Source organism: Macaca thibetana, chromosome 14 (genome assembly GCF_024542745.1).
Source record: "Macaca thibetana thibetana isolate TM-01 chromosome 14, ASM2454274v1, whole genome shotgun sequence".
Lineage (NCBI taxonomy): Eukaryota > Metazoa > Chordata > Mammalia > Primates > Cercopithecidae > Macaca > Macaca thibetana.
The window spans coordinates 71694334-71714880 of NC_065591.1; the positions used below are offsets into that span (position 1 = coordinate 71694334).

The 20547-nt window shown below is 38.4% G+C and overlaps 1 protein-coding gene and 1 pseudogene across 1 annotated transcript in view; one reads left to right on the forward strand and one right to left on the reverse strand.

Annotated features, from left to right (window-relative positions):
• TENM4 (teneurin transmembrane protein 4) overlaps nt 1–20547 on the reverse strand; it is a 3098737-nt gene that overhangs the window by 1340904 nt on the left and 1737286 nt on the right. The window lies entirely within an intron of this gene.
• Nucleotides 1487–17306, forward strand: LOC126935684 (origin recognition complex subunit 3-like; annotated as a pseudogene).

Genomic DNA, 20547 nt, shown 5'->3' on the forward strand with positions numbered 1-20547 from the left:
TACACTTCTGTTGCTGAGGTTTTTAGTAGCTACCTGGTAGAAATCTCTGGTATATATATTATTTCCCATTTTCAATTTCATGGAGTACATCATTTTCCAAAGCAGTGTCCCCTGTCTAGTAATATCTAGTCAGCCAGCCACATCCCTCCGCTGAGCTGCATAGATAAATCACATCTCCGCACATTGCAGTAAAGGCAGCTTACTGGGGTAGGAAAACGACTCTCTGGGTTTTGCAGAGATCTGAGTGCAAATCCAAATTGGACCATTTACTAGTTAGGGAATCTTGGACAATTTCTTTTAAAGTCTCTTTTTCTATGCACATCTCATCATCTGTAAAGTACAGAGGACACCCCCAGCCATCTCTGTGGTGAGGACTGAAGGGCTTAGTAGACAATCCCTAGTTACCAGTCTCCTGCTAGCCCCCTGCCCTCCTTCCTTGAGAGACAGCTGAGTGGGGTGGAGCCAGCAGAGGAGGCAGACTGGGGGAGCATGACTTGAATTGCAGTTTTATAATTTTGGAAAGCTCTCATAACTTTTAAAAAGGGGTTTCATATTTCTCATTTGTTCTTTCAAACACTTGTGATGCAGGCCTCTGGGGTGGGATATTAAAGCATGAGCATCAACAATATCAGACTTGGAACCTCCATGCTGTGACTTCCTTAGGCATCCTGCATGCCCCTGTCTTCCCCTTTCATTTGTTTCCTTGAATTTCATTCATTTATTCATCTATTCTTTCATTCCTCTACTCATTAGTTAATGAATGTCACTCAGTTGTTTATTTTTTCCTTTATTTATTAAACATATAATGAATACCTCCTTTGAGGTAGGCATTGTGATAGACTCATGGGATACAGATATAATCCCAATGTTCAAGGGGCTCATTTTCCACCAGATGTGCATTGATAAACTAAGGCACATACGCGCACACACACACACAGTGATAAAGTGTCGAGTGCTGCAACAGAAGTATGAACAGGGAATTGTGATAGCATAGAGTGATATGTGATTAAACCATCTCTGATTAAACACTGCATGGGTCAAGGAGGAGGTGCAGTTTCATTTTCAGTAACCAGTATTAGCTGGTCCCTTAGAAGAGCTCTTGGCTGGTGACATCACTTAGTTATGCAATCATAAGACTGGCGTCTCCTCAGGTCTCAGGAACTCTGACTTAGTATCACGTTTATGTAATCGAGATGAGCATCTACATGTGGAAAATGAAAGCTATAATCTTGGAGTGAATATAGGAGGCCCCCACAGTACTAGCAGGGAATCCAGCAAATTATAACAGTAGGGGTCTAACCAGACAAATAGAAACCACTTCCAGTCTTTATGATAGACAGAATTTAATGTGGAGGATTTGTTATGCAGATGGGTGTGTAGCTAAAGAGTCAGGCAGATGATTGTGGGATGATCCAGAGATCAGAAATAGCAGGGAAAGTTATGAAGAAAATAAGAAGTGTTATCTGATCCAAGAGCCTGAGGCAAAGAGGAAGGGAGAGAAACAGCCTGACTGCTCCTTTCACTTTCTCCTAATCTCCTCCCAGTGCCTTCTATCGGCTGAAGCCAGTTAGAAGCCAGATGACAGAGAGACCCGGGAATTCCTTAGTCCCCTAGTCAGCCCCTCCACCTTGCAATTCAGAGGAGGGGAAATGGTGAGAATGTGATGGAGGGTGAAGAATCCCAAGATGGGTTCACAAGGACATTCATCCTTATGGCACTGGGCAATCTCAGGCTGTGCAAAACCAGCTGCCAGAAGCCATGACAGGTGAGTTCTTTCTTTTTTTTACCCCAGAGATGTGGTCTTGTTCCATTGCCTAGGCTGGAATATAGTGGCACAATCATAGCTCACTGCAGCCTCAAACTCCTGTGCACAAATGAACCTTCCACCTCAGCCTCCTGAATAGATAGAACGACAAGTGGGTGCCACCATGTTCAGCTAATTATTATTCTTTCTCTTCCTCTTCTTCTCCTTCTTCTTTTTTTTTTTTTTAAAAGAATTGGGGTCTTGCTATGTTTCCCAGGTTGGTCTCCAATTCCTGGGCTCTAGTGATCCTCCCACCTTGGCCTCCTAAAGTGCTGGGATTTACAGGCATGAGGCACCGTGCCCAGCCTGGTTATCTTTCTTGATTTTTTTTTTTTTTGAGATGGGGTCTCACTCTTGTTGCCCAGGCTAGAGTGCAATAGTGCAATCCCAGCTCACTGCAACCTCCACCTCCCAGGTTCAAGCAATTCTCCTGCCTCAGCCTCCCGAGTAGCTGGGATTACAGATGCCCACCACCACGCCCAACTAATTTCTGTATGTTTGATAGAGATGGAGTTTCACCATGTTGGCCAGGCTGTTCTCAAACTCCTAACCTCAGGTGATCTGCCTCCTTTGGCCCCCTAAAGTGCTGGGTTTACAGGTGTGAGCCACTGCGCCTGGCCCTTTCTTGATTTTTATACACTTCAAAGTTCTTGAACAATTCATAGCAGAGACATGGAATACCAGAATAGTACTCAAGAGATGATATCAGACTTCCCGTCAAGAAGGCATATATGTGATTGTTCAATTAATTAACAAAGTAAACTGGATTTAAATATAACAGAAACCAAAATTGGGAATGAGATCATATAAGTTACATGATAATATAGTAATAATTATACATACTAAGATTGAGCTCTTTCTATGGGCCAAGTACTGTATTAAATACTTTACATAAATTAGGTAACTTAATACTCCTTACAGTCCTGTGAGGGTATATATTATTAGCTCATTGTACATAAAAAGTAACTGAAGTTTAGTGACTTGTGGAAGGTTATCTAATGAACAAATAGCAAAGATAGGGTTCTAACTCAAATCCCTTGGAATCCAAAATATATATTCTTAATCACTATGGTATATGTCTGCAAAGGAACAAAAGTATCCTTCATATCACAGTCAGAATGTAGCTCTCTGGTTCCACCTTAAGGGACAGTGAGCATCCCGTGCCACGTGGTGGAGAAAAGGCTGCATATTACTAATGCAATGTGACATCCCAGAAAACAGTATTAGGGCCTTGATCAAAATATATTTGCATCATGTATGGCAGCAATAGTCTTAGCTTCTGTAATTAGATAATCTGGCACTAGTCTTGCTCTCCCCACTGTTGGAGACAGAAGTTTGGTCCTGGGGAATGTGGCAGGGGGAAATGGGCTGAAACCAAGCTGAAGAGAGTTTGAGCTGATTATCTTGCAAAATATGTCCAAGCTCTGAGCCATTACAGGATGAGAGTACCCCTAGGGATTGTGCAGAAGAGAAGCCCCATTGCCTTCAGCTCCTCTGAGTAAGTGCTGTGTAAACACAAAGTATCCAGATGATGGCTATGACAGTATCCCATCAGTTAAAGATTAGTGAGGGCTCCCATGAACTGGGGACCCAGAACCACTGCAGAGACAGATGGAGATGATTCAAGGTAACAACAACTTCCAATGCAACACCACTACATTATCTCCCTGAGTTTCAAATGTTTCCACAAAAGAAGCAGAACAGATATTATTATCTACGTTTTCTAAGTGAGGAAACTGAGGCTCAGAAAACGGGTGATTCACTGAAAATTATACATGCTGTCAGTAGAAGAGCTGGAATTAGTCTTGAGCTACAGGTTCAGAACCTTATTGCATTGTGCTATATTGAGGAAATATAGTTATGCTTTAATGTTCTTTTTATGCCTATCTGGGTTTTGGTCTGTTAAAATGACAAACCTTTAAACAATTCCTCTAACACAAATATTCTAAACACAAATCAAAGTTTCTGTAGCATCAGTGTCTGACTTAACTTCAAATAATGAGATTATCCCAGAGAAGAGCCACTCATCCCTAAGGCAGATCCATGTAACATCAGGCAGAGTGGTGTAGAATGCAGCAAAGGGGCTTGTACCTCACTCACCACGAGCCATTCACAGGATCCAGGCCATACATAAATTCCCAGCCTCTAACGGACATTTGCGATATAAGTGTGCATTCTTGGGAAACTACGGCCACCTTTGTATCTCCCATAAACATCATTGGACCACTTTATGGTCTTGAGTCCTTTGAAAAGATCTTTAATGGGAGGCTCTGTGCTCCTGAATAGGGCCTTGCCACTCTGGAGCAGTCAGAAAAGACTTCATGCAGAAGTTGCTGCTTCAAATGAGGTGTGAAAGTGTAGGGGTTCCTCAGGAATACTGGGGATGGCTTAGTCCAACATTGGCATTTTTCAGATACAATTCACTTCAACTCAACAAACACTTATCAAATGTGTGTTTGTCAATGTTCTCAGGAAATTCTGACCCAGAGAAGTCAACATATTTTTACAATCACCCGATATGCTCATAGCAGAGCCAGGTTTGCAAGACATGTCTCCTGACCCTTAGGGGACACACACTTCCTGATATATCCCCCCGGGCCTCCTCACTTCCTTGGAGCAAAACAGCACTGAAGGACCTTAATCACTGTGTTTTCCTTGCTGTTAATGCTAGTTGTGAAAATGCCTGACACTGAGATCTGTCCTATTTCATGTGCAGGTAGAGTAGTGATTAATGATCTACATTATCATCATTGAGACTTTGTCCAAAAATTAGCTGAATGAATTTGTTAGATCTGACTATCATTTTGAGAGCCACAATTTTATTTGACATGAATGAATACTGAAATAGCTATTTAACCTCAGGCAACGCTAGTCTATCTAATCTTGATGCTGTAGTAGGCTGGTTCCTTCAACCAAGAACCCAGCAGGAGGGTGTGCCGAGTCATCAGCAGCACTTCCAAATTGGAGCACCCGTTTGTTGCATGCCTCTTTGCATATGTCACCACATGTAGTGCTCACAAAAAATGAGAATTGTTATGTTTGTTTTACGTAGGAGAAAGCTGGAGCATAGAAATATTTTTAAGTAAATTGTTAAAGGTTACACAGCTAGTTAAGTACAGGAGGTGCAATTCATACCAGGCTTGTCCAATTCCAAACCTCCTGTTGTTTTGCCGGAGAAAGAAAGTTTTGAAAGAAAAGAAATTTTAAAAAGAAGAATTTCAGATTTGGAAGGAACTTTATGTTGTAGCTATATTGGGGGTGGTCATGGGGCCTTGTGAGCCTTAAATCACAGAGGGTGTCAGAGAAACCAGAGAAGATGGAGTTGAGATGGAGGAGAATTAGGACCAGGAAATCAAACAGGCTCTAGTGTCTTGCTGTTAAGGGTCAGGACCAAGGGCAGTTTATGTGATCGCTGTCATCAACGTCACAGTGAGGCATGATTTTGTATTCATCTCACTGCAAAACTTAAGAAGGCTTTGAATATTATGCTCAGTTATGGAGAATTGTGGATCAATAGGATCTTTTATACTTTGCTGGTGAGAATGTAAATTGGTATAACCACTTTGGAAAATAATTTGGTATTACTTCACAACATTTGATATTCATGATCTCACCCCTAGATATACCCAAGGAAAAATATTTTTATATGTGTAAGAGAAGACATGTCCAATAATGTTCACAGTGGTACTGTCTATAGTAGCAAAAAAAATTGTATATGACCCAAATACCATCCCCATGTCATAGGATAAATAAAATATGGTATATTAATTCAATGGGATATAGTGGAATATTATACAATAGTCAAGTGAATAACTTATGATTACGTACAATATAGTAAGAGCTATTAGTATGGGGGAGGACCACATGTGTAGATACAGGATTTCCATTATGTAGGTTGCTGTAGTAATGGCTCTAAGGTGTCCATACCTCTGTGTATCCACACCCTTGATATTCTTCCACACTGGCTATGGGCTTGCAAAATGACTTGCTTTGACCAAGGGGTAAGAGCAAACATGATAGACACTGACTTGGAATGTGCTTGCACATCGAGCTAGCTCTCTCTTGCTGTTCCTAGGAACACTACAGTCATTATCATGTGAACACACTTGAGCTAGCCTGGTAGAAAAACCTGGCGCCACCACCTCTGTAACCCCAGCTGACTATTAACCAATAGTCCACAACAACTTCCAGACAACTGTGAACAAGGCTATCTCAGACTATCCAGCCAAACCTGCCCAGATCAGAGGAATGACCCAGGTGAGCCCAGGTGAATTGCCAGCCCACAAAATCATGAACCAATAAATCATTGTTACTTGAAGCCACTGAGTTTTGAATGATTTATTATGTGGCAAAACCCAACCAATTTCATTTTTACTTAGGGCAGCAATGTATTTTATAATAAACAAACAAACAAGTGAGAACCTTGTATAAACCAACGATGAACATATATTTTGAAACAAGGAATATAATTAATCCAATTATATGCACCTGAAGCTCATTTAAAAATAAGGAATAACAACAAAAGCACAAACTCATCTTTTAGCCTGATGATTACATCAAGCTGCAAAACAATCTCCCCCATTTAGAGTTTTTTGCTCCTTGTGGCAGATTGCTGATTGTCAACCCTTCCTCCAGCCCGCAGTTAATTCCATAACTAACTCCTTACTAATAAGACATAAGAGGAAGTGATGTGTACAGGATCCAAGTCATTTCAGCAAAAGAATCTTGTCCTGGACTCTTTTCTCCCTTTTCCTTCCCATTTTCTGGAAATGGCAAGAACTGGAAAATCTTGTACACCAGTTTTGGGGAAAGGACACCTGCCCTGTTAGCTTGGGACCCTGGTGGATTTGTGGACACAGAACTGGATGCTACTTGAGTTGTTACATGACAGGAAAATCAATTTATCTGTCAGAAACACTATAATTTGTGTATCTTTGTTACAGTGCCTTCAATTTTTGCTCTAACAAACTCTTCCATATCAATCCCTACAATATGCTACAGTGATGTTTCTGATATAAAATTCTTTTTCCAAATGGGTATGCCTGTATTGCTTTTGCTCATTGTAAAAACTTCAAACCAAACAGAAACATATGAAAAGGATATAATTTCTGAGGATGTCGAATGATTTGAATGTTATCATTCCATATTTTTAATGCATCTAAAATTACATGTGGTTAGACTGCTAAAATTGTACTCTTCATATTTTTCTGTAATCTGCTTTCTCTATTTAATGACATACTACAGATATCTTTCCATGTCATCACAAGATCTATACAATAGTCCACCCAATGGATATAACATACTGTATTTTAAAACCCTCCTATGCAATTATTTTCAACTTTTCACGTTTTTGTAAAAAATAATTAGAAACATTCTTACATCAACTTTCTTGTGCACTTGTTCAAGCTATTTCCTTAAGTTTTAGAAGAAAAATTTCTGGACGAAGGGGAACTTCATACGTACAATATACATCTTATCTGGTGAAATGTTTTAAATATTTCCCACTCTCTGAAAATAAAGTCTGGACCCAATGGTCTGGCATATTCCAGCAGTGCTGTTCTTCACTATGCTCTCACTGACCTTTCTAACCTTACTTTCCACTCCCTAGAGCACTCTGTATTTGAGCCATATTGATTATAGATTTTTGTTGAATATATCCAGTTATTTCAGAATTTTGCTCTACTCATGTTACTCCTTCTGTATTTAGTTATTTTACATTTGTCTGTTCCATACAAGAAACACACACATGCACACACTCACACACACCTACTTTATACGTTGATCTAACTTCTTTCTGTTCTTAAAAACAGAGCCCAATATTACCTATTCTAGGAAACCTTTCATTATGGTTATTGTTAGCCTATCACATCTCCCTTCTCTTTGCTTCTATAGTAATTTTACCTACTTTTATCATAGCACTTATCACATCCTGCTTTGCTATTTATTGTGTTTGTTTATTTGCCGGTCTAGACAATGTCATCCTGAGAGAAGAATGTGCTTGTCTTTGAATTCTCCTTCTCGGAATGGTAGCTGGCACCTAGCGGTCATTCATGGGAATGCACATACACTTTGCTTTTCCCCAGGCATTCTGGGTCATGTTGTCATCAGGATCTATTCTAGGTTTCTCCAAATAATATTTCATATTTTGGAGTCTCATTGGTTCTATTCCTATCACCCTAAACTACTTTCTTGGGGTAGACAGACTGAGGTGGTCCCATGCTCCCCTCTTCTAGATATTCAGGTCTTTGTATGATCCTCTCCCCTTGAGTGAACAGAATCTGTGAATTGCTCCTAACCAATAGAACATAAAAAATATTATGAAATATTGCTCCCTTGACTAAGTTATATCATGTAAAACTCTCTCATGACAGACTCACTTGCAATTCTGCTAACAACCTGAGTAGGCTTGAAGCAGATTCTTCACTATTCAAGTCTGTGAATAACAATGAAGCCTGGCTAACAGCTTGAATTTAGTCTTGTAGGTCCCTGAGCAGAGGTCACAGTTAAGCTGTTCCTGTAGTCCTGATCCATAACTATGAGATAATAAATGTATAATGTTTTAAGCTGCTCATTTCATAGCAAACTGTTGCATGGTATAGAAAATACTGGGCTTCCAATAGAAATATCTGAGATTTAAATAAACCCAGACATCAAAACTATAATCCTTCCCAGTAAGTGACATGATTGGAGTCATAGATTAAAAGCAGAAAATATAAAATTAGGTGGCATTGATATACTGAGAACCTCAAGGAAAAGTAAAAATCTGTCAACACACAACAGTCTAGAATGTATGTGCTTTCCAATGTCTGTCTGCTGGTCTACAATCCTAATGATAATGGGCACTTTCTTCCACATGCATTGGTAACTGAAGCTCGACTCCTACTTGCATATGTGGGAAGCATTTGCATGTAAAGGAAAAAGGTCCAGTGTTAGAACATTCAGCCTGTAGTGAGGCATAGGCATGAAGATAGGAGTGAAGAAGGCTAGTAAGAATTGGATTTCAATAATTTAACAGAATTAAGGAATCATTACTAACGTACCATAAAGTTATAAAAGGACCATAAGGATATATAGTTTCTTCCTGAATTAGGCTGTTATATTAATAATAAAATCCATACTTCATTGGTGTTAGCCAAAATGTTGTCAAAGATTGAATGCTTATGCCATGGTCATGGCAAGGCTGCCAATTAGGTTTCATCATGTATGCCAATGATAATTGATTAATATTGACAGCTTGTATTGAATTAGGCTTCACAAGCAAGTATGTTGTAGCTAACCAGCAACGTCTAGCATTAGCAAGGGAGAGTGGTAGGGAGGTATGCATCCCCTCCCCTAGGCAGATGATGAAATTGTGGACTTTGTATTAAAATACATGGAGTTTGAGTCCTGACAATTATATTCACCAACTTGGTGATTTGGGTCATGTCACTTAACTTCTCTGAGCCTTACTTCTCCAAATAGTTAACCATCTTGAGGAGTCAGAGAATCATTAAGAGAGTCTATGGAACAGTATCCAGCAGAGTGTCAGGCCCCTATTTGATGTTTTTTAAAAAAAATTTTACTCATAATTGCCAAACTTGGAAGCAACCAAGATGTCCTTCAGTAGATGAATGGATACATAGACTGTGGTAGATACAGAAAACGGAATTCATTCACAATTCACTAATAAAAATGAGCTATTAAGTCATGAAAAGACATAAAGGAACCTTAAATGCCTATTATTAAGTGGAAAGAGCCAATCTGAAAAGGTTACATACTGTTTATTTCACCGGTATGACACTCGGGAAGAAGCAAATCTCTGGAGACAGTACAAAGATCAGTGGCTGGCAGGGATTAAGAGGGAGGGAGGGATGAATAGGCAGGGCACAGAGGATTTTTAGGGCAATGAAACTATTCTGTACAATATTACCATGGCACCATGGCACACACATGCCATCATATATTTGTCAAAACCCATAGAATGTACAAGACCAGGAGTGAACCCTAGTAAACTATGGACCTCAGGTGGTAACAATGTCTCAATGTAGGTCCATTGACTGTAACAAATGTATTTCTGTGGTGCAGGGCATCAATAGAGGAAGAGACTATGTACAACTGTTGTTAGGTGATATATGGGAAATCACTGTACCTTCTGCTCAGTTTTGCTGTGAACCTAAACATTCTCTAAAAGTAAAGTTTACTAATTTTTAGAAGTCAAATCATTTTGAACCTTTGAATATTTGTTAAGCAAGTGGATGAAGAAATCAGCAGATTTAAGGGATGAAAAGTAAACGTAAATTGCAGTAGAGATAAGTTATAGGTATCAGTGGACTGTGAGAAAGTAAATTTAGTGACTAGAGACATTAGATCAGAAGGAAAAGGGTATCAAATGAAAAATACGGAGACGAATGAATTAGGAAGAAACAGCCCAAGTGCCCAATATCAGCAATGGGCGGCAGTTTGAATGATTAAAGCACACAGTGGAAGGCGCCGCCTCTATTTACCTCTTTGTGTAACAGCCATGAGATTCACATTACCTAGAACATTACCTAGTGTGGAAATGTGCCTGTTTTCAGAATGCTTCCACCACAGCGCCACCAGCAGGATAATCAACTTGTATAATTCCAAAGGCAACATGAATGATGGTAAGATGTTCATTCTTGAAGTGATTAACAGGTGCAGACTGCTATGGAGAAGAGTCAATAAGGAGGCAGAGAGAAGTTCCCTTGTGATATGGTTTGGCTGGGTGCCCAACAAAATCTCACCTTGAATTTTAATAATCTTCACGTGTCAAAGATGGGGTCAGGTGGAGATAACTGAATCACTGGAGCACTTTCCCCCATACCGTTCTTGTGGTAGTGAATAAATCTCACGAGATCTGATGATTTTATAAATGGGAGCTCCCCTGCACAAGCTCTCTTGCCTGCCACCATGTAAGATGTGACTTTGCTCCTCATTTGCCTTCCACCTGATTGTGAGGCCTCCCCAGTCATGTGGAACTGTGAATCCATTAAACCTCTTTCCCTTATAAATGATCCAGTCTCAGGTATGTCTTTATTAGCAGCATGAGAACAGACTAATACACCTTGCTCCTGCTGAAAGGTAGGAAAACTCAGGAAGAGGAGTCCTCAGCTTTAAAAATAGGCATAAAACTCAGAATTCTGAGTGTGAGCTGACTCTCAAGTCAGAGCAAGGACTAATGCTTGGAGGGGTTCAGGTTGTAAACTGTCTACTGAAGGTAGAGGAACATTCAGCTTCTGGCTGGATGCCATCTTAAGGCTGGAAAGAGAATCAGAAATTACTATATTAAATCTTGTAATGGGAACACATGATAAACTGTTAGGCCCTTGCCCTGAATTGTGTGTGTAACTCAAGTTTCAAGAGACAGATGGATAGTTAACCAAATGTACTGTATGCTATTCTATACTGGGTGCTATGTGGTAAAGAAATGAACAATAAGCAATGGTAACATAGAAAAGCATTTAATTTGAAAAGTGTCAAAATCTGGGTATGCCATTTTGACTTACAAGAGAAATGACTTTTGCTGACTTCTAGGCTTTCCATGCCAACGAGCGCAGTGGGATTTAGCAATCTCACTGTCCAATGGAGCCAATACCATACTCTGATTCAAGTTGAATGGATTCACATTTAAGCTGGACCACTTATTAGCATAACTTTGGGCACATCATCTGACCTCTCAGAAACTCATTTTAAAAAATGTTATCTGTAAAATGGAACTAGTAATAGTTTCTACTTCATTAGTCATATCTTAGCAGAGTAGTGTTGACTTAAATCCTGCTTAACAGTGTTGGTGTGAGGATCACTTGAAATGGTGGGTATAAATACACTTTGAAAACGGTAAAGCATGATACAAATATAAATCATTGATGCTATTATTTTTATTTATTATTTAATTTTCAACATAACTGATTAGAATTTCTGATCTTTAAAAGCAAGAAGAGCAAAGTTTTATTTCTGCCATTTCTCTCTCTTTTAAAAATAAAATTATGATATATACTACCATGCCCTGGATGTGGAGTCTTTTTAGTAAAAGTCTTAGAATGAGGGATGACTTCTCTTTTCTCCATCACCTCTCTGAGATCAACACGGCTTAACAGACTGAGGACGGTTTTCGGACAGGAGCTACTTCCATGTCACACTTTAATATACGGATGCATCTAATGTTCCTGGTCAAGAGGGTAAACATTGCTGCTATATATATATATATATATATATATATATATATATATATATAGCTTCTCTTCAAATATATATGTGTGTGTATATATATATCTGTATATACACAATGTGTGTATATATGTGTGTATAAAATCCTGATGTCTTCTCTACAGTGCTAGCTAGTTGCTAAAACTGATCCAAGTTACATTAAACTAGATGTAGTCTCAAACAGAGCCAAGTTGTATAGCTCTGCAACTAGATCTAGCTGTACATTTTTGGTATAAACCCCTTTTTATAATATTTATTTTTGTGAACATATCTCTCCATATTATATGCAGGAAATGTATTTCTTAATTTCCCAGTCAATTAAAATGTGCTTTGATAAAGAGTAAAAAAGACTGAACATTATCTCTGAGGACAAATGTGCATTCCTTAATGTAACAGTATATTTAAAATGTGGTTTGATTAATGCCAAATCCTCAGAAGGTACATTTAAGGGAAAAACAGCCAGGGTTATCAAACTGAAATTCTTGTCAAAAAAGATCAGTTCCCATTTCATTTCAACCATTTATCTTTGTAGTTGGTAATGTTTTCATACCTTTACAAGATTTTATAAATGAAGTTCTTTTGATATCCTTTCAAAAGATGCTTAATAAAGTAATGGAGCCAATTTTTTTTTTTTTCACTGACTGTTCATGGTAACTGGGAATAGTTTGCAGAGAATAGGAAAATTTCTTTTCTTCAAACTTGCTCAGTAGGGATGAACAGTTAAATTCATTTTTTTTCATACCTGCATTTCATTTAAACACAAATCTCTCCTTTCCCTCACACTTGCCTTTCACAAACTTAAGCCGAGTCTACAAAGAGCAGTAAACCAAAGAAAGAACAATGAGACATTATTTTAGGTTGTAGGGAATCTATTACAGTGGGAAAATGCTGAATTCTGAATCTGAAAACCTGGGATAAAATTTCTACCTTCAAGTTGTAATTGGGTCTTCGGGAAAGTTACTTAAGCACTAGAAGTTTAATGGTAACAGTCTCAATTTCTCTATCCACTAAGTGGAGGATAATAAAATCTCCTCTTATTTCACAGACTTGTATGTGAAATTCAAAAAAGGTGATTATCCACGTTATCATTAACATTTTTAATTGCTTCCTGTGCTTCCTGTGAATCAAAAATAAATGCAACATATGTAGTGTGTATTAGAGATCTACTCATAAACACAACTTCCTGTTGCTTCCTGTGAATAAAAAATAAATGCAACATATGTAGTGTGTATTAGAGACCCACTCTTAAACACAACAGCCCCATAAGAAATGTTCTATCTCTATTTTGTGGTCAAGGAAACAGAGTTTCCGGGAAGTTAATAGACTTGCCCAAGGTTAAAAATCAATAAATGATACAGCCAGGATTAGAATTCAAGGAAAGTTGAAGTCTGTGCAGTTAACCATTATACAATACTAATTTCAATGATCACAGAATATACATGCACTTAGGAAACCATAAAACCGTAGGCAAATTCACACGAATTACTATTTACAATTTAAGTAGTGGCTTAGAATGAGATAAACTAACTGGCAATGTGACTGCTATTTCATAAGAGGTTGATAGATGATATTTAGGACAATGTCAGTGTTGATCTTGATTTTTATCATATGTTAAAACATCAGGGCTAGGCATGGTGACTCACACCTGTATCCCAGCACTTTGGGAGGCTGAGGCAGTTGGATCACCTTAGGTCAGGAATTCAAGACCAGCCTCATCAACATGGTGAAACCCCGCCTCTACTGAAAATACAAAAATTAGCCAGGCATGGTGGCGGGCACCTGTAATCCCAAATACTCAAGAGGCTGAGGCAGCATTGCTTGAACCTGGGAGGCAGAGGTTGCAGTGAGCTGAGATCACGCCACTGACTCTAGCCTGGGCAACAGAGCAAGACTCCGTCTTAAATAAAACTTCAAAGAAGAAAGTCTCCACCCCATGAAGTTAGAGAGAGGTATGTAGTCAATCTTCTTACCTCAGCCATATCTTTACTATCCTTTCCCCATCCCAGTACCCACAAATTACGCTAATTCATGCCCCAGATTGGTATATAACTTTAAAAAAAAAAACTGTCTTAATGTATTTTACAAATATTTGTTTGATATCTCTTATGTTGAATAATATTTGTCCAATATCTATTTGTTGAATATTTATTGATATCTATTTGTTATATTTGTTGAATATCTATTATGATTCATTTCCTTAACCACTGTGTACATTCAGCCATGTAAAAACTCTACATAGGAAGACATAACAAGCAAAATCTATTATAAAGCTATAAACTGAGTGTCTTATGGGAGGTCAGAGGAAGAACCAAGAGTCTCAAAGGAAGTGAGAGATACCCCTAGGGAAAAAAGATGGTGAGAATATTCTAAATTATAAACTAGTACATGTAAAGGTAGGAAGACCAAAGAAAAAGGGTGTATATGAGCTGAGGGTATATGTATTAGATGGGCTTGGGTTTTAGGATATTAGGTGTGCACCAGCGTAACTGGGAAGTGGGCTACATGGAAGGATGTGATAGAAGAGGTAAGTACCTTCACTAAAGATGCTGGTCTAAAAGAAATCAGTAAGACCAGGCCATGCAGCTCAAAATGCTAGTGCCCTCATCTATGTACTTAAAGTGTCCTATCAAGTACCATCAGGAGACTACCTGATATGACCCTGAAATAAGTCTAATCACAAAAGGACAATAGAATCCACTAGTGTTCTGAAATTGCAGTACTCTCTTTAACCTGTACTCTTCTACTCTCCACTCAGGATCACAGTCAAAAGGTATTCCCGGTGCATCCGGAATCCACAGAGCCAGTAGGACCATAACCACTTCCTCAGTGTCTAAGGGCTGTTTTGTGTTTAAGCCAAACTCCAAAAAGAGAAAGATCTCTGTGCCAATGGAGGACTATTTTAACAAAGGGAAAAATGAGTCTAAGGACAGTAAGCTTCAATTTGGAACTTAGTTGATATGGCAGCAAATGAAATGTGAAAATGAGCCACTACAAGAAGAATTAAATAAAAACTTGTTTGACAATCTAATTGAATTTCTGCAAAAATCTCATTCTGGATTCCAGAAGAATTCAAGAGACTTGGGCTGTCAAATAAAACTCAGAGAAATTCCAACTGCTGCTCTTGTTCTTGGTGTGAATGTCACAGATCATGATTTAACATTCAGAAGTCTAACAGAGGCCCTTCAGAATAAAGTCGCACCATATGTAGTCTCATTGCAAACTAAAGACTGTCCAGATATGAAACATTCTTTTTGCAAAAGTTGATCTCACAATTGTTGAACTGCTGTGTAGATATAAAATCCAAAGAGGGGGAAAGTGTTCAGCTCACCCAGAGAAAGATACATTATTCAATGGACTCACTTTCCAGTTGGTATATGACTGTCACACAGAAGACAGACCCAAAAATGCCAAGCAAAAAGAGGACTACTTCTAGCCAATGGCAGTCTCCTCCTGTTGTGGTTATCTTAAAGGATATGGAAAGCTTTGCCACAAAAGTACTGCAAGACTTCATAATTATCAACAGTCAACATCTGCATGAATTTTCACTAATATTCATTTTTTGAATTGCCATATCTATTATCATCCGCCGATTGTTTCCTCATGCAGTATCATCTCTATTGTGCATAGAACTGTTCCAAGTTTTGTCTTGCAAGGAGCACCTGACTATGGTACTCAATAAGCTACTTCTTACAACTCAGTTTCCCTTTAAAATAAATGAAAAAGCATTGCAGGTTCTGACGAACATCTTTTTGTATCATGATTTCTAAATTCAAAACTTTATAAAAGGACCAGCTTTCTCTATTAGAGCATTTCTATTCCCAGTCCTTAAGTGTCCTGTGCTGTAATCTTCCAGAAGCCAAAAGAAGAATAAATTTTTTATCAAACAATCAATGGGAAAACATCAGACATCTTCCATCTTTTAGGAGGTACATAGAAAAGCAAGTTGCGCTCTTGACCAATGAGAGATGTTTGAAGGAGGAAACACAATTATTACTAGAAAACCTTCATGTGTATCATAGGAATTACTTCCCGGTTTTGAGATGTCTTCATAAGTTCACCTCTTCTCTTCCCAAGTATCCACAAGGTTGACAGATCAGAGAGTTGTACCGCACATGTTTAGAAAAGAACATACGGAATTCAGAGGAGTATGCATCAGTCTTGCAGCTGCTGAAGATGTTGGCAAACGATGAACTGATGACCATACTTGAGGAATGTTTAAAGGTTTTTAAATCTTCTTGTGAAAATCACCTTGGCAGCACAGCTAAGAGAATAGAGAAGTTCCTGGCCCAGTTTCAGAGCTTCGATGAAACCAAAGAGGAAGAAGATGCTTCTGGGTCAGTCAAAGGGGCTTCAGAAGACAGACCTCTATCATCTTCAGAAGTCTTTACAGGAAATGAAGGAGTCAAGTGGAAGTAAGAAGCAAACCAAATTTGAAGTACTCAGAGAAAATATTGTGAACTTCATGACTGTCTAGTGAGAGAACAGCTTCTGCCTCCTGAGACACAGCCTCTCCATGAGGTGGTCCGCTTCAGTGCTGCCCATGCCCTTCGTGAGCATTTAGATGCTGCTCCATGAATTGCCCTCCATACTGCACTCAACAATCCTTACTATTATCTAAAGAATGAAGCACTGAAAAGCAAAGAAGGGTGCATTCCAAATATCACCCCAGACATCTGCATAGCATATAAATTGCACCTAGAGTGTTGCAGGCTAATCAACCTTGTGGACTGTTCATAGGCTTTTGCAAGAGTTTTGACAGCTGCTGAAAAAATGGATGCAAATTCTGCAACCTCAGAAGAAATGAATGAAATTATCCATGCTTGGTTTATTAGAACTTTTTTTGAACTAGAACTTTTAGGATTTATAAAACCTACCAAATAGAAGACTGACCTTGTGGCAAGGCTAACACGGGGAGGCTGCTAGAAAGTGAAAGCAAATGAGTGAAGTCAGAACTATCACATTTAGCTTAAGCGAAAAAGGTGACCAGTGATATTTACATACACTAGAGGACTAGAGGAGCCTGTTTTGGTGAGAAGATAAATGTGTAATCCTTATGTGATGTTTATCCTGAAAAGTACATTGCTAACCCCAAACAGGCATATATCAAAACACCTGTAGAATACTTTAGAGTCCAACAAATAATATATATAACTAAAACTGCTCACACATTTTACTGTACTTTTCACAAAGTTATTACTAAATTGTGAGTAAATCATTCTTGAACTTATAGTATAAAAGTATAATAAATTCCTTTATCCAGGAGTATAAATTTTTAAAAAATGTATTCCCTTTGACTTATCAGTACCTGAAGAATATTTTCAGAATGAACTTGGTTAAGGTTCCTTTGCTGATTATAAAATAGCCAGTTCTTTATCAGAGATGGATTCTTCTCTTAGTCAGTGGCTTAGGTTGGATAACTGCATATTATTTTAACTTAATCTTTTATTTCAGTGATGGTCCTGCCAAATCTCATATTGGCATGACCAAAGCTTCAGGCTAGGGCTCAAGATTAATGCTGTGCTTGTGAGCTCCCATAGTCAGAAACTCTATAGTTTGTGAAGGAAACCCAGGATGCACTCAGCTGGCAGAGCTTTTAACAACACTCAGAGTGAGTCCAGCTTGCTCTAGCATGGTGGCAACAGCTCAGCAGTGCTAATAGGAGTAATAACTCACATTTGTCTGTAAGGAAATAGAACTAGAAGTCACAGACAGAAAATAAATAAAGGTGGAAGGCGCTAACTTCAGCCTCACTCTTTTTTTCATAATCTCATGAGTATTCCACATTTTAAGGAAAGCTACTCCTTCAGATAAAGGGAAGAAGAGAGTGTCCCAATCCCTCTGTGCCAAGCATTGTGCAGAAACTTTCCCATGAAAGTTCCCATTTAATCTTCATATCTCGGTGAGTTATTTTAATCCCATTTCACAGATTTACATTATATGAGGCTAAAAGACTTGTCCCCGGTCACGTGGTTAGTAGGTGACAGAGTAAGCTTCCAAATCCAACATATGTCATAGTACATACTGACTGTGTTCACTGACCTGCAAAGTACCAAGTCACTGCCTTGAACATAATGATTTCAAAACATCTTTCTGAGATGTGGCTTCAGATACATTTACCATGCCTTCTCAGCCCCTTACCATTTAAGTGTGGATAATTCTATTCAATAAGATATTGAGTAGCTTTTATGTGGCAGGCATGCTGGATAACAGAGGTATAATGTTGTATGATGTTATGGACTGATGTTATATGCCCCCAAAACTCACATGTTAAAATCCTAACCCCCAATGTGACAGTATAGGAAGCTGAGACCTCTGGGTGGTGATTAGGTCATGAGAGTGGAGACTATATAAATGGGATTGGTTCCCTTACAAAGGAGACCCCAAAGAGTTTCCTTATTTCTTCTGACACATGAGGACACAGAGAAAAGATTGCCATCAATGAACCGGGAAGTTGGTCCTCACCAGAAGCTGAATCTCTAGTGCCTTGATCTTAGACCACTCAGCCTCTAGAACTGTGATAAATAAATGTTTGCTACATGCTTGTTGTTTAAGCTACCCAGTCTATGGTATTTTTGTTATAGCAACTTGAATGGACTAAGGACAGATGAGGACCAGTTTTTGTCCCCACTTATTTTGTTATTTCTTCAACTTATATTGAGTGCTTGTATGTGCCAAGCACTGAACTAGGTTCTCAGAGCACAACAGTGAGTGAAACAGCTATAATTGCTGAAATGGCTTATAGTTCACTGAGGCTCATTGTCTTTGGAGGTGGTGATCACAGCCTCTGGCTGGTGATACATACTCTTCACTTCTAGCTGAGGTGATGGATTTTTACTTACTGACATAATTTTTCATTTTTTTAATCACACATTTATAAGACATCTGTAATGAAATTAAAGATAAAGAAATAAAATGAAATTGAATATTTCAGAATTTGGTTGATCCTCTGATCAAATATCTTTCAAAATCTGTTTTCATTTGAACTAATGCTCAAGAGTCATGCTTAAGAAACAATTTAATAATTTTCAGTAAGAATGCATTCACTGATTCTATTTCTTAAGGAGATTTTCCTATGAAGAAAACCTATCTCAAAGTGGTAGTCATTTATTGACCAAAGAATACATTTATCCACCCTTTCTGCTAGAAGTTTTCTAAAAACATCATTGAGAAAGTAGGATCTGAGCAATAAAGAGTTAACCCCAAATCAAATTAATAATAATTTTAAAAAATTTAACAAAGCCATCAGTGGCAGACAAATACAACATATAATTCACTATATATTTACAAAGTAAGAGTCAGTGTTAAGGGTGGATAAGATAGTTAAATAGCATGTTTATTTAATAAGCATGTACAATGAGTGTCTGTCCTATGAAACCATACTACATATTTTCAATTAAGGCATTATACTTAGCAGAGTAGGAAAATGATTATGGGAAGGAGTACTATTTTAAAAATAAATAGATTCTGGTAACTTACCTAAGAGAAAAATATTTGGGTGTGGTTTACAGATTACTTTTAGAAACTGATGATGAATTTCCTGGAGTTGTCTACCTGCTATGAACAATAACAAAAAAATGTTATCTTGGCTGTTTAGAAGTACCCAGTCATTAAAAGGAAAGCCATTGGAGGTGGCAGTGTTGACTGTGAAGGGTCACAAGGAGACTTTCTGACTTGATAGAAATGTCCTGTGTCTTGATAGGGCTGGAGGTTATGCGTATAAATTGATTTGTCAGAAATGATGGGACTATGTTTTTAAGTTCTGTGCCTTTCACTCTAGGCAAATTATAACTCAATAAAAGTACAAGTAAAATTTTAAAAATGTAAACTGTGGTAAAGGAAAAGACTTCTTGCTTATTTCTCAAAATCCTGGCTTGTGCCTTGTTTAAACCCTCCATTTCACATTATGCAAAGGCATCTCAGGAAACTGAACACCAGCCTGTGGCTTGCTCTGGACAGTGGCCCATGTCTTATGCCACGGCCATATTTGCTGTTGAGATGGCAGAATAATGGACTTACTGTGTGCAAGTGTACTCATACGCACACACGTATGTGTGTTCACATTGTGTATATGCACCTGAATATGTTCCAATCCTTTTTTGAGCTCCATTTTCTCCTTCTACCTAAAGGGAATTGTACTACTGGCTCTGTCTTACTAAGAAAACCTGTGATTTGGTTCATTGAGATCACAGATTTGAAACAGCTTCTAAAATTCTTAACATTGATGATCACGTTCAAATTATTTTTTTCTGATTCAAAAACAGATGTGTTGCGGGGAGGGTGTAAATAAGTAGTTACACGTACCTAAATTACCTGTTAACTTTCTTCCCCTCAAAATTCCCAGGGTTTATCTTTCTCAGCAAATGCTTCAGCACATAACATCATTTATGGCTGCTGCTTTTTTCTTCATAGTCACAAAAGGTGTCCTGGAGTTCAAGACTAGCATGATCAATGTGGTGAAACCCTGTTTCTACCAAAAATTCAAATATTAGCTGGGCATGGTGGTGGGCTCCTGTAATCCCAGCTACTTGGGAGGCTGA